The 12,085-nt window shown below is 41.4% G+C and overlaps 1 protein-coding gene across 2 annotated transcripts in view; it reads left to right on the forward strand.

Annotated features, from left to right (window-relative positions):
* Positions 1 to 1,592: 1,592 nt before the first annotated feature.
* Positions 1,593 to 12,085, forward strand: part of ARMC8 (armadillo repeat containing 8) — a 54,470-nt gene continuing 43,977 nt past the window's right edge. For both annotated transcript variants that reach the window (XM_010716563.3, XM_010716564.3), the window contains exon 1: positions 1,593 to 1,695. The gene's annotated coding sequence lies outside the window, so the exon portion shown is untranslated. The remainder of the gene's footprint in view (positions 1,696 to 12,085) is intronic.

The following is a 12,085-nucleotide window of genomic DNA, read 5'->3' on the forward strand; positions in this document are numbered from 1 at the left end:
GCTGCCCGGGCCGTGCGGGCAGGGGGCTGCGGGGCGCTGCCGCCGCGGAACGGCGCGTTCACCTCCGTGCCGAGAGCGGCCCGCTCCGTTTGTCCGGCGTAGCGTTTCTTGCTAAGCGAGAACCCCGCGAAAATGATGGTGTTGGGAAAGCGTTCTTTTTTTTCGGGTCCTGCCCGGAGGACTTGGCGGCCTGGGTATGAACACCCTTGTGCTCGTCGCAGCCCCGGGTTATAAGTGAGGTCCCTCCAGCTGATAAACCAGGATGTTTTAGAAATGGAGGGCGGAGGGATCTCCAGAATCCAGAATGTCTCTATATATAAGTATTGGAGCGGGCAGATGGAAGTCCCCTGTTGTCCTCAAAAATATTGTCTTTGCTACCTGGAGGATCGTGAAATATCCCAAACTGAAAAGTACCCATAAGGGTCATCAAGTCCAACTCCTGGCTCCACGCAGCACCACCCAAAAATCAGACCATAAATAGCAACAACTTACCTGTAGGACTCGCCTGTAGGACTTACACAGCATAACTGAACAGTCATCTTGCGGGCTGAGGGCTCCTGCTGCCTCCATGTTCTCCTTTCAGACTTCTGTGAGACCCCAGCACGCTGCTGGCAGTTCTGCTGTCTCCCGGAAAAGAGGCACAGGTTTAGCCGAGAGTGGATACTTGCAAAGCAATGGAGTGTTTGCAGTTCCTTTATAGCTTCTTTCAAGGGAAACTGTTAAGAAAAAAATGGCAAGAGTATAACAAAATGTTGAGTTGGCAGAATAGAAAAAAAAAGTGAGATAATGGAAATACATTCTGTCACGTGTTTGTGAGAACCCAGAGGGAAAATTACCTTCCCTTTTCCCACCCATGTATTTTGGAATGCTTTCCATCTCCAACTTCGGATCTTCTCAAAGAGAATAAGTCATTGGTGCACAAGTGTTTGGCTTGCAAGCTTGGTCCTCTTGCTGTGATGTCTTGTACAGTAGGGATGGGACTGTCATGGAGAACATTGTGCTGCTGCCCCACTGAGGTTGTGTGGGACGGCAGCAGGTCTGTCAGGTGACTGTTTTCTACAGTGGGTAAAAATTACAAGGCGACCTGCAACGAAATGCCTCAGTATGAACTTCCTTCTCTTCAAGAGCTTGTTTGTCAGCATGGTTCTTGAGCAACAGTAACAGCTCTTAGCAAGTGTTTCTTGCAGGAATTCATGGTTGTTTTTTTTGTGTTTTTTTTTTTTTTCTTCTGTGTTGTAATTGAACACAATAAAATGGGAATTGAAGGTAGTGCTGATATCCGAAATATATCTAACCCCTTCTGTGTGTCCAGTTTGTAACCATACAGACACCTGGCAGCACCCCGTTAACTTGCTTTGGCTTGTAATGTGCTGCTACCCACGTTAAATTCATCTTATTCTTTAAATCACACTTAAACACAGGGTTAATTCTTTGTGCAGATGTTGCCCAGCAGTTACATACTGCACATTTGAATATGATCCTGTGGTTTTGCTGCTATCTTGCCTGGTAGGTTTTGACAAGTGAGAGACTTGCTGTTGCTTTAGTTATTCCTGTTGAACAGCCATTATATGAATTGATCAAAAGTATTTAAAAAACAATCCTCTTTTTTCCTCTGCAGGAGGTAACAGCCAGCAGCCGCCACTACGTCGACAGATTGTTTGACCTGGATCCCCAGAAAGTCCTGCAAGGTGTCATGTAAGTTATCTGAAAGGCTTTGGGGCTGTTGGGTGAGCGTAAGCTGGGTTAGCTGCAGTCCTGCCAGAACTGTTGGTTGGGGGAAGAAGCTCTATCTCTTTTGAGAAATCTTGTTGGAGATTTTAAAACAAACATGATAGTACTGGCTGAACACCCTGTTACTTTGTGGTGCGTATAGCCAGCCTCCCATTTGGCAGCAGTGAGGCTAAATGTTCAGCAAACATTCAAAAAAAAGTTTTCAATCCATTTCTTCCTTTTGGCTATCTCCTGATTCTCTTACAAATCTACTTTCCTCTTGCTCTCTTCTTGTCCTCTGCCAAGTCATCACACCTGCCTCTTTTGTTTTCCCCTGCTGCTATGCCTGAGTGTTGATTTTTTTCTGATGCATGGCTTCTGTCAAAATGAAGGGAATTGCAAATAGAAAGAAAATACTTCCACAGAAATAAACTATGATGCAAGTTATATTTCAGTGTTGCATGCCAATGATAGTGGGAATGATGGAAAGATTAAGTAAAAGTTTTGCCCTGCTGAACAGGTAATAGAGCTGATGCAAAGGTCTGTTTCCTTGCCTTGCTGGTTTTGGGCTATGTGCTTTCTGTTGTAATCACACAGCAGGTCCCTTCCCATGTCTCACTTCAGTGACATTGGGCCTTGTCTGCAGCTTGCTTGCTGTGGCTGACTGGCAAAACACCAGAACCAAGAGGATCAAAAAGCCAAGACTACTGGTTGTGTCATTTAGGACACCCTGAGGTGTTTCCAGTAGTAGATTTAAAAAAAAAAAAAAAAGGAGAAAAAGCATTCAGGAAGGTGTCCTGGGGATAGGACGGACAACTTATCAGCATTAGTTTTCTCCTGGAATGCATGAGAACCAAAGCAGCTGTTTATATAAATGTCTTGAAAACTTTATTTGTTTACTTTACTTTACTTTACTTTACTTTATTTTATTGTTACCCTCTTACCTGTATGAAAACTTCTGGTACGTTAGTGTACACATTCTCGGCTCCTCAGCTGTTCCCTGTAGAAGAGTCTGGCATTTCTTATACCCCTTGTTCTTGCTCCTTTGCTCAGGAAGCTGGGTTGGATGGTCTCAGGGGTGAGAATGTTTCCATAGGCCCATGTGGGCTGGCTGAGCCTCCTTGTAGGTGCTTGAGCGTGGGGCGGTGTGCCCTGCCTGCTCTGCTTTCTTCTATTAACTGGAAGCCACAAGCATTGGGGTCCTTTCCCCTCTCTTTTGGGGTGTTATTTTCATCTTTTGCAGTGATTGTCCAGAACCAAAAGTCTTGGGCAATCTATTTGTCTTAGCTAGCATTTGAAATTCTTTCTGTTGTCTGTGCATGACAGTGAATTTTATGCTGAGCTGCCTTTTGTTTTTTCTGAGATCTGGAATAAAATTGATTGATCAGGGAAACTATCTTGCTGGGCTTCTCCAGTTAGTGTATAATCTATCCGTTTAAAGACAGCAAAATACCTGTTTATTTCACAGTAGCTTTCTTTTCTGGATGCCAGTTTGGTGTCCAGTTTCCAATCTAAAAGATGCTATGCTGCTTTGTGTTATGAAGTTCTCTAAGCTTGCATCTTGTCTTTGATCACACAGCTTTTTCAGCTCTTCCTTCTTCAGTGGCTGGATGTGTCTGTTGTGATATGTTCTTTGCCTTTTGGTACTGTGAAGACCACCAGCCAGTGTTTTTGAGGCTGAGCTTTGTACAGGAGCCATTTCTTCTCAAGCAAATGTGCTGAAAAATGCTGAGATTGTAAGCAGTAATTGTAAGGAGGGGATGGAAGATCTGTCCTTTTAAGAATGGCTCAGTGCTGTAGTGGTTCAAATAACTGCTTAGAAGCTGCTGAAGGAATTTATGCTGAAGTTATCTTCCCCTAGACCTTTTAAAGCTACACATCTGATATGACAAGTGCTTCTGAAGAGTGCAAAAAATCACAGGGCAGATCTGGTTGGTAAGGTAAGTTAGTGACTGAAAAATCTGCTTCCGAGAGTACATCTTTCTTGATGTTAAACAAATCCTTTGTGATGGGTTTATTTTCCAATTAGTGGATGGGTGTGATACAGTCCAATTTAAGATATAAAGAAGCCTCAGTCCAAGATTCTTTTTGGGCAGAATAATACAGCTTTGTCCTTCTTCCTTTGCCCTAGAGTATCTGAAAATGTGTTGAAGTTGGAATTAACTGATATGGGGGGGTGAGGTGAGGTGGAAAAGGGTGTAGGAGTGGAAGAGGCGTGTTTCAGAAGCTCTACCAAATTCTGTGGAATTCACTGAAAATCTTTGGTGCCTAAGATATGCTACTTTTTTTGTTTTCTCCTGCATCCTGGCTGAAAGTATGGATGACCTAAATTTTTATTTTGATTGATGGGGCTGCATGAATATCAAGGATCAGAAAGGGCCGTCTTAAGAGGCTTTGTTTCTGCAGAGTGTCTTCAGTTACAGTAGCTCTGTTCTTCATATGCTATTAAAGAAACTTGAATGAGTAACCTGGGCTTGGAGCTTTCTTTTAATTGCATCCTTTTATATTTTAATGAAAAGCAACTTCTGAATGAGGTTTGATAAAGGTAAAATTCAGCTAAATGCTTCCTGGACTTGAAAATCATGCCAATCCAGTTGTGGTCTTGTAAATGGAAAAAGCTTATAATTACATATTCTGAAGGTATATAAACTACCAAATGTCATCTCTTTTTTTCCCATGAGTTGTCAGAGAGGTAATGTTCAGAACTGCCTTTTGCCCACACAGCAAAGTCCTGCCTGGCCAGGGGCTTTTTGGTTTTCCTCTTCATGGGAGAAGTGAGAAACCACGGTCCAGTGGTCCAGGGAACCTTTGTTTGCATCATTTCTATTATTTTCATCTTGATATTAATAGTTTGGAAGGAGAGAATTGTGCACACCTGCCTGTAAATTGGTGACTTCAGCTCAGGATTTGGAATTTTGGGATTTGTTGCAAGGCTGACTACAGCCTTTTACCGTAGCTGGTGGAGAACTGTTGAAAATGTGCAAGGCCCATTTCTGCATATCCACATCTATATGGAAGTGTGTGCATTCACCTTTATAAATGAGGAAGCTTAAGGTTGTAGTTTCCTTCTGTAAACATAAGCTGTACACTGAGTCCATGCTTATGCTTGAGAGGTCTTACAGGTTTGCTTTGTGTCTACTTAAGTGCTCTTCTAAACCTTTAATCTTCTGTGTTACTGCCCTACAGTTCACATTTCCTCAGATACGCTTTGCCAACATTTGGCAAGGTCAGCAATAATGTCAGGTAAGCAGATACTGAACGTATTCAGTGTTGAGAATCCGTAGACTACCCCGAGCTGATGTTCCAAGTGATTAAAGACTGTTCTCTCAGAAGTTCTCTTCAATACTCCGTCATCGTTGGCAGAGGAACAGAATGTAGACAGCTCTGTAAATTTCTGTGTTGTTTTAAGAGCTCCATCCAATGCTTTGCTGTGTGGCAGCATTTTAGACTACCATTTGGTTTTCACCCACTCTTAATCTCAGGATCACTTTGTTCAAATGCAAGACTGATGCTTATTTCTGCCCGCTGATTTCTTTGCTGGTCAGAGACTTGTTTGAGAAATGTTTTGTCATGCTTACAGTTAGTGTGATGTCTTCAAAGAGGCAACCTGTCATCTTAGAGAGTGATGTAAATGCCTTCTCAGTGGCTCATTTTGAAAGGAGCATTCTCTCTGAGAAATCTGGCTTACTCAGGGTCCCAGCTGTTTCTCATCAGGCTGTTCCCCTTAGCAATCACAGGGTGTCATTTTGTAAGGCTTGTAAATAGTCATGGTGGTGTGCCGAGGATTCCCATGCTACTGCTGTGTCTTTTTGGAGGTGCTTAATCCAGGCAGCTGGAGTTGCCAGACAAACATTTTCCAAATTTACACGAGCATTTTATTTCTCAGGAAAATGAAGGAATTGTCCTATGGGAGTAGTGCTGGGTGCTGAAGAACTTTACAGTATCTTCCTTTTTCCCTGGTAGCCGTGTGCAGTGCTCTGGTGGGGGAAATAGTGGTATAGATCTATGCAGTATATTTACACCCAGAGGGTGGTGAGGCACTGGAACAGGTTGCCCAAGGAGGCTGTGGATGCCCCATCCCTGGAGGCATTCAAGGCCAGGCTGGACATGGCTCTGGGCAGCCTGGGCTGCTGGTTGGTGACCTGCACACAGCAGGGGGTTGGAACTGGATGAGCACTGTGGTCCTTTTCAACCCAGGCCATTGTGATTTTATGATTTAATTTGTTATATATTTGTTTCCCACGCAGTATGATTTTGAGTGTCTGAGAATGTGTTTTTGGTATGGAATGCGCAGGGGATGATCCAATGGCTGTGGATCAGAACTTGTGGACCCCTTTGAATTGGACAGTTATCTTTTGGGGTCCCTACAGGCTTAGGCTGACACTGTTTAATTGTTATACTTGTTTTTTTGAAGACTGTGAAAATGATATTTTGGTACAACCAAAATGTAGTTGGGCTAACCTATCTTAAGTCTTGGTATGGAAAATCAGTTGTGTGTTAAAAGCTCCTCTAAGAGGCAGTGCACTGTACCTGTGTTTGGCTGAGGGTGATTCTGCCTTCAAACAGAAGGTACCAGAATGCAGTCACAGGCCAGGAAAAAAGAGCTTCTATTTTAAGGAGTAGCACTGCTCCTATGGGACCTATCTTGCATCTCCTGTGGGCAGTTGCTTTGAAATTATTTGGAATACCTCAAACTGTGTTTATTACAGCCATCTTTTTCATTTATTTACTCTTGGAATTGAAAAAGTGTTCCAGACATGATTAGGTGACTGTAAAATAATCACAGATGCCTGCAGGGGAAGCTTTGTGAAATGTGAACGGCAGCTTCGTGGGGTGGGAAGAGAAGGAATTCCATCTCCAATGGAACACCAAGAAGCCCATCAGCCTGGTGCCAAGAATCTGCTTCTGCCTCTCATTCTTACTGCCCTGTCATTCTAAGGGATGAGCAGCTCATCCAAAATACACCCAGACACGTTTGCCACCTCTCAGTGGGCAATTCTGGACTTGTTTTCTGCAGGAGTCGTGTTTTATTCTTTGCATACATCCTTGCCTCAGTTTTCACCTGAAAGACTCTGTGAAAGCAGATGAGTTTTTAGAGGCTTGTTCCTGTTATGCTTTGCCTCCGTACATTTTCTATCCAATCACTTGACCTACTTGGTGTGGTACTCTGTGACAAATAGGTGTTCTTTCAAATACAGTGTGAAACTTTCAGGTGTCATTCTTCAGCTCAGGACTTTCGTCTACAAGTTGTGTAATCTTTGAAGTGTTTTTGTTTAGCATCATTCACACGCTGAGAGAAGTCTCCTGACCCTCCTGGTGCTGCAGTTCTTGAGCTGCAGCACAGGGTCTCTGTGGTCTGGAATGCCTGTTCTTTAGGTTGTGGAATCTGGCAGGGAAGTTTGAGCATGTTTAGGTGAGAAGGAGCTGGGAGCAGAGCACTGTTTCAGTGTTCCCCTTCAGAAGGCAAGCTGAGGAATGTAATAGGTAGGCAAGTTTTTCAGAAAATGCACCTCACATGTTGTTTGGGAATGAAGTTGTGCTGTGGGAAGAGTGGTTTTCAATATAATAGCTTTTGTAGAGTCAGGTGAAAATGTAGATACGTAGGGAAGAAATGAAGCTATAATAAAGACTTTTATCTTAGATCTTAGAATTTTTTTTGCCCATTTGCACTTGCTTTATATTACAACAGAAGGTACAAATGCATTGTAGTTTTCTAATAAATTATGTAACTCCTGGTCTAAACGCTGGAGGTGGACTAAATTATCAGAAATTAAGTATGCCTGTTGCATTTGGCTAGAAGTAATCAGACAAAGAAGGTCGTTTAATGTTTCAAAGCTTGCTACTCACAGCACTGACAATTAATGAATCTGTTTCAACACTGCTGTCAGGGCATGGATCTCCTCCAGAACTGCTCTCTGGATGCCAACGTCTGAGGTGCAGTACTGTCACAGTGATGCTGCAGGCTGAAAGCAGGATAAAGGGAGAGGCATCTTTCATCAGACTAGCTGGAGAGCAGGAGGCACTCGAGTATTGTTCACAAAGGTCTCAAGGTCTGAATGGCAAACTTTAGGCTCAACACAGTAGTTTAATGCTTAGGTCATTCAGATTTTAACTTGTTACTGATCTGTTAGACAACTGCAGAGGAGAGATGTTGTAAGGGAGAGAAATATAGTAGGCAGAGTAGGGAGAAATAATCACACCGTGCCCTTTGGGTGTGTAGGGGAGCTAAGAGTCAGATATAATTTGGGCTTGAGAGAAGCATGTGCCATAAAACAGCAGTGCTGCTGAGTTTCTGATGCTTAATATTTGCTTTTGATTTTTGTTCTAAGATTGTGGTTCATATTGATCAGAGTCAGCATTTAAAAATAGTTTCCTTTCAAAACGAGCTCATTTTCAGTTTGCAGCACAGAACTGTTCTTTCAGGTTATCTCCTTGTTAAAGGTCAACATTTCTAGCAATATTCAAAGGATAGAATTCCATTTACATACATTTGCCTACCAGCTGATTAAAATGGTTTTAGTATGCATGCTGTTTTGCTAGTGCTCACCTGATGATTGAAATATATTCGGATTTCTTTTTTCCTCCATTGGGAAAGGAAAGGTAGCTGGAGGCCTGGCTGGTGAAATTACCAACATGCTTCCAACCTGTGTTGTCTGAAATGTCCAGTAATTTTTTCCCAGACATAGAATGGGAAAGTTGAGTATTGGTAAACTGATTTTGTTTTGCTTTAGTGAGTACTTACTGTCTCTCCTTTGAAAAAGGAAATGGAAGCATGCCTAATGCATATGGAGGCCAGTACACTCAGTCACCTGATGGATGTTTGGAGCTAAAAATGGAGGGCATGCTTCAATGCAGAAAACATTTGAGGTTACCAGCTAATGAATAGTAGCCATGTCAAGTGAACAGATTTTGTTGGTCTTTTGGTGATTGCTGGCCTGAGCTAATGGGGACAGTGTGGTACAATGTTAATGTGCACTTATCTGGGAACAGGTGAGCAGGGGCTTGAAGGCCACTCTGAGATATTTTCCTACACTGAATGAATCTTGAGTTTTCTCTGTGTGAATGATTTGTGGCAGACAACATTATTTTGATAATGAATAGTGGTTTTAAAATGGGAGAAGAAAGAGAGTGACTGTATGTGTTTGATGCTTTGGGTCATGTGTTTGAAGCAACAGCAGTGCTTCTCCTGTAGTTCTGTAGCTCCGAAAGAGCCCTTCTCATCACAAAATAGAACATCTCTTTCAAGGAGTCTTTGTTGAGATGCAACTGTTTTTCCCCACGCCAAGATAATTCTTTACTCTTACGATTTAATTTAAGTAGAGGAGCTGTGTTCCAAAGCTGAAATGCTGATGATGTGGAGCACTGAACATAGCTTCTGTGGTGGTTTTTCTATTTAAAAAGTTAATCTAAAAAAGCTGGCTAAGCTCTCATCCGCTGCTGACCTCAAGCATATGAAATGTGAGATGTGTCATTCTCAAGGTTGAGTAGGCAATTTTTCAGTTGATTATGTTCTCATCCACTTTGGAGCACAATTGCCAGAGCCAGCGCAAAGGATGAGACAAGAAAACATAGTTGAGAGGTAGGAAAAGCAGCGTCTCCTGATTTGTCAGTGAACCTAGAGATCTGAAAGGAAGGTAAGTTGAAACTAGGCAGAGGTGCTCAAACGATTCTAGCCTTTTGTAGACAGGTGAGTTGACTGGGTTTAGACTCTTCTGTTGGCAGCAAAAATTGGTTGAGAAGACTTCAGTCACACACACAAAGGCAACAAGTGCTGGAAACTGATAGGTTCAGAGGAGTAAGGTATGGATATTTCTAATGATAGATGTGGGTCACTGGAACAGCTCCCCTTTCTGTGGTACTTTCATTGGCAAGAAAACATGACAAGGTAAGTTGCCTCTTCTAATGGGATTCTTTAGATAGGAGTTCGAGGGTTTCTGTGGTGTGATGTGGAGAAGGCTGATGAAGTGATGGCTTTTAGCATTATCTATGTTCTGTATTGCTGTAACTGGATTGCCATGTGCTGTTTTCTACAGCACTCTCATTTTGTGCAGTGTCTGACAGAGCAGAATTAAGATTGGGAACAACCATGGATTTGGAGTTTCCTTGGATTTGTTTAGTTTATGCTGTGTTAATTGTGTAACAGTTTCTAAGTGTTAAAACACAAAGTTGAGTAACAATAAGTGTATTTATATGCTATATTGTTTTTACTGTAAAATTATAGTTTTATTTTTTTTTCAATTGAGATTGGAAAGACTGAAATCTTTCTTCTCAATTTGATCTTACCTTAAAAAATAAGCTGATTTTGGTGGTATGCAGCACTTGTCAGGAGCTTTTAGTGCTTAAATGGACATTTAACAGATATTCAAGCTGTAGTACTATCCACTGTAGACGTTAATTGACGAAATAATGATGAACATTTTAACATGTAAAATTTGTAATTAATTTCTGTTGATTATTTTGCATCTGACCATTGAAATGTGAGAGGAGGAAGAAGGGAAAAGGAAGAGCAGGTGAAAGCTGGAGAAAGTACAGTTGTCAAAGCCTCAGCCTGACAGTGGGTTTCTGACTCAGGTCCACCCGTGTTGGGTTTTGCTTCTGTGATACCGAAACTTAGAAACTGTCCTGAGCTTGCAGCAGGCAGCTTTTATTGTAGGTATCTCCTTGTATCTGCTACAAATATTCCAGCCTTTTAGATATTTACATTTTGGGTTTTTGAAAACCCTACCAGGCAGATGTCCTGCTTCATCCAAATGCTCTGCTTTTGGTAGGTAAATGTACTGATCTCACAACACGTTGTGTTGGATGCTTCTCCTGTATACTTAATCCTCTAAAAATCTTTTGTAATTATTCTGTATTAGAGCTAAATGTGCTGGCTTGACGTTTCTTGGATTATTGTTCCTTCTGTAATTGTTCACCTCATGTTGAATATTCTTCTCTGGGTGGGAACATTTTAAATATGGTTACCTACTCTGTTTTCGGAACACACGAGATGAGAAAATACAGAGATTGCTCATTTTATCCTCTCCTCTGTCGTTCCTCATCAAGTCACTCTGGCTTGTTCCAAGCTATGTAGTGTTGTACTGCTAGAAGGTGATTTCCAGGACTTCCTATAACATTGTAAAAGCTACTTCTGTTTGTGCTCAATTAACTGTATTTAAAAATGTGGGTAAAGAAGTCTCACTGGGGATTGTTGTACCCATGTTGCTTTCACATGATTTCTTTTGCAGAAGAGATGCTGCTATCAGGGCTTGACAAGAATGCTTTAGAGCTCTGTTCTTTCTCATCTGGGAAGTGAACTCACGCCAGTTTGGAGTCCCAAATGAGAGTAAACTTCATGAAGTGTTGAACTAGAATGTTCATTTTCTCAGTACTCACCTGTTTTATAGTCTTTGTTACTTCTTCTTGCTTGCCCCAAATGGGTTATATCTGGCTTTAAGAATCAGAACAAAAGTCCATTCGTGTAACGTTGGCAAATTAGTTCACTTTGTAACTTCTGTGCATCTGCATTTTGATGGAAATGATTTTTTTTTTTATATACTTCTGAAATATTGTAGATGATTTTTCTGTACTTGTGCACCTCCAAAGCTAGCATAGGCTGCTCCTTAAATTGCTACTTGTGGCAGATTAATTGAACAGATTATTTCTACATTGCTGTGTTCCAAAAGATTGTTAGAGTTGATAAACTTCACCCGGTGACTTTTGTTCTCCTTTTCAACCATTTGGAAGCAGAAAATAAGTATTTCTGTTTTTTCAATTTCTACGTAGTTTTATAACTTTGAAGTGAATTATCACAGGATCGAATTGATGCAGCTGCATTCTTATTGATTTAAAAAGCAGAAAGAGATGGAGAAAGCTGATCTAGCACTTAAGGAAGAAGTATTTACAAGAGGTTAGTTAGGACATCATCTTCTATCCTTCTGGACTATTTTTCACATAAATATTTTTCTTTCAGTGCAGAAAATGTAAGCATATATATAGTGTATCAGACTTTAAATCCGTAATTGTAATGCAAATTATTTCATTAAACGAGTTTGAATGTAAGATATAAGATTTTGATACACAGAATATTAAAAAGGATTTAAAAGAGCCCACGAAACCCCACCTCAGAAGTACCTTACAACTTCTTTCGTATGGAAACTTCATGGTTTTTCCTTTTTTTTTCTGGGTAGAATCGTAGAATGGATTGGGTTGGAGAGCTGCCTTCCTGAGGAATGGAGACTTAAACACTGATCTGACAGGCACATATTCTTTTCTTCTGAAGCTGCTCATGCTCTACTGCTGCCTGACAGCATATTGGTAAATTACCTGAGGGCTTGTATGTCTGGGAAGTCTGTATGTCTTTCTCTTCTGGATCGTGGTGTTCACACAGGTGATG

This window comes from Meleagris gallopavo, chromosome 11 (assembly GCF_000146605.3).
Source record: "Meleagris gallopavo isolate NT-WF06-2002-E0010 breed Aviagen turkey brand Nicholas breeding stock chromosome 11, Turkey_5.1, whole genome shotgun sequence".
In the NCBI taxonomy this organism is placed as follows: Eukaryota; Metazoa; Chordata; class Aves; order Galliformes; family Phasianidae; genus Meleagris; species Meleagris gallopavo.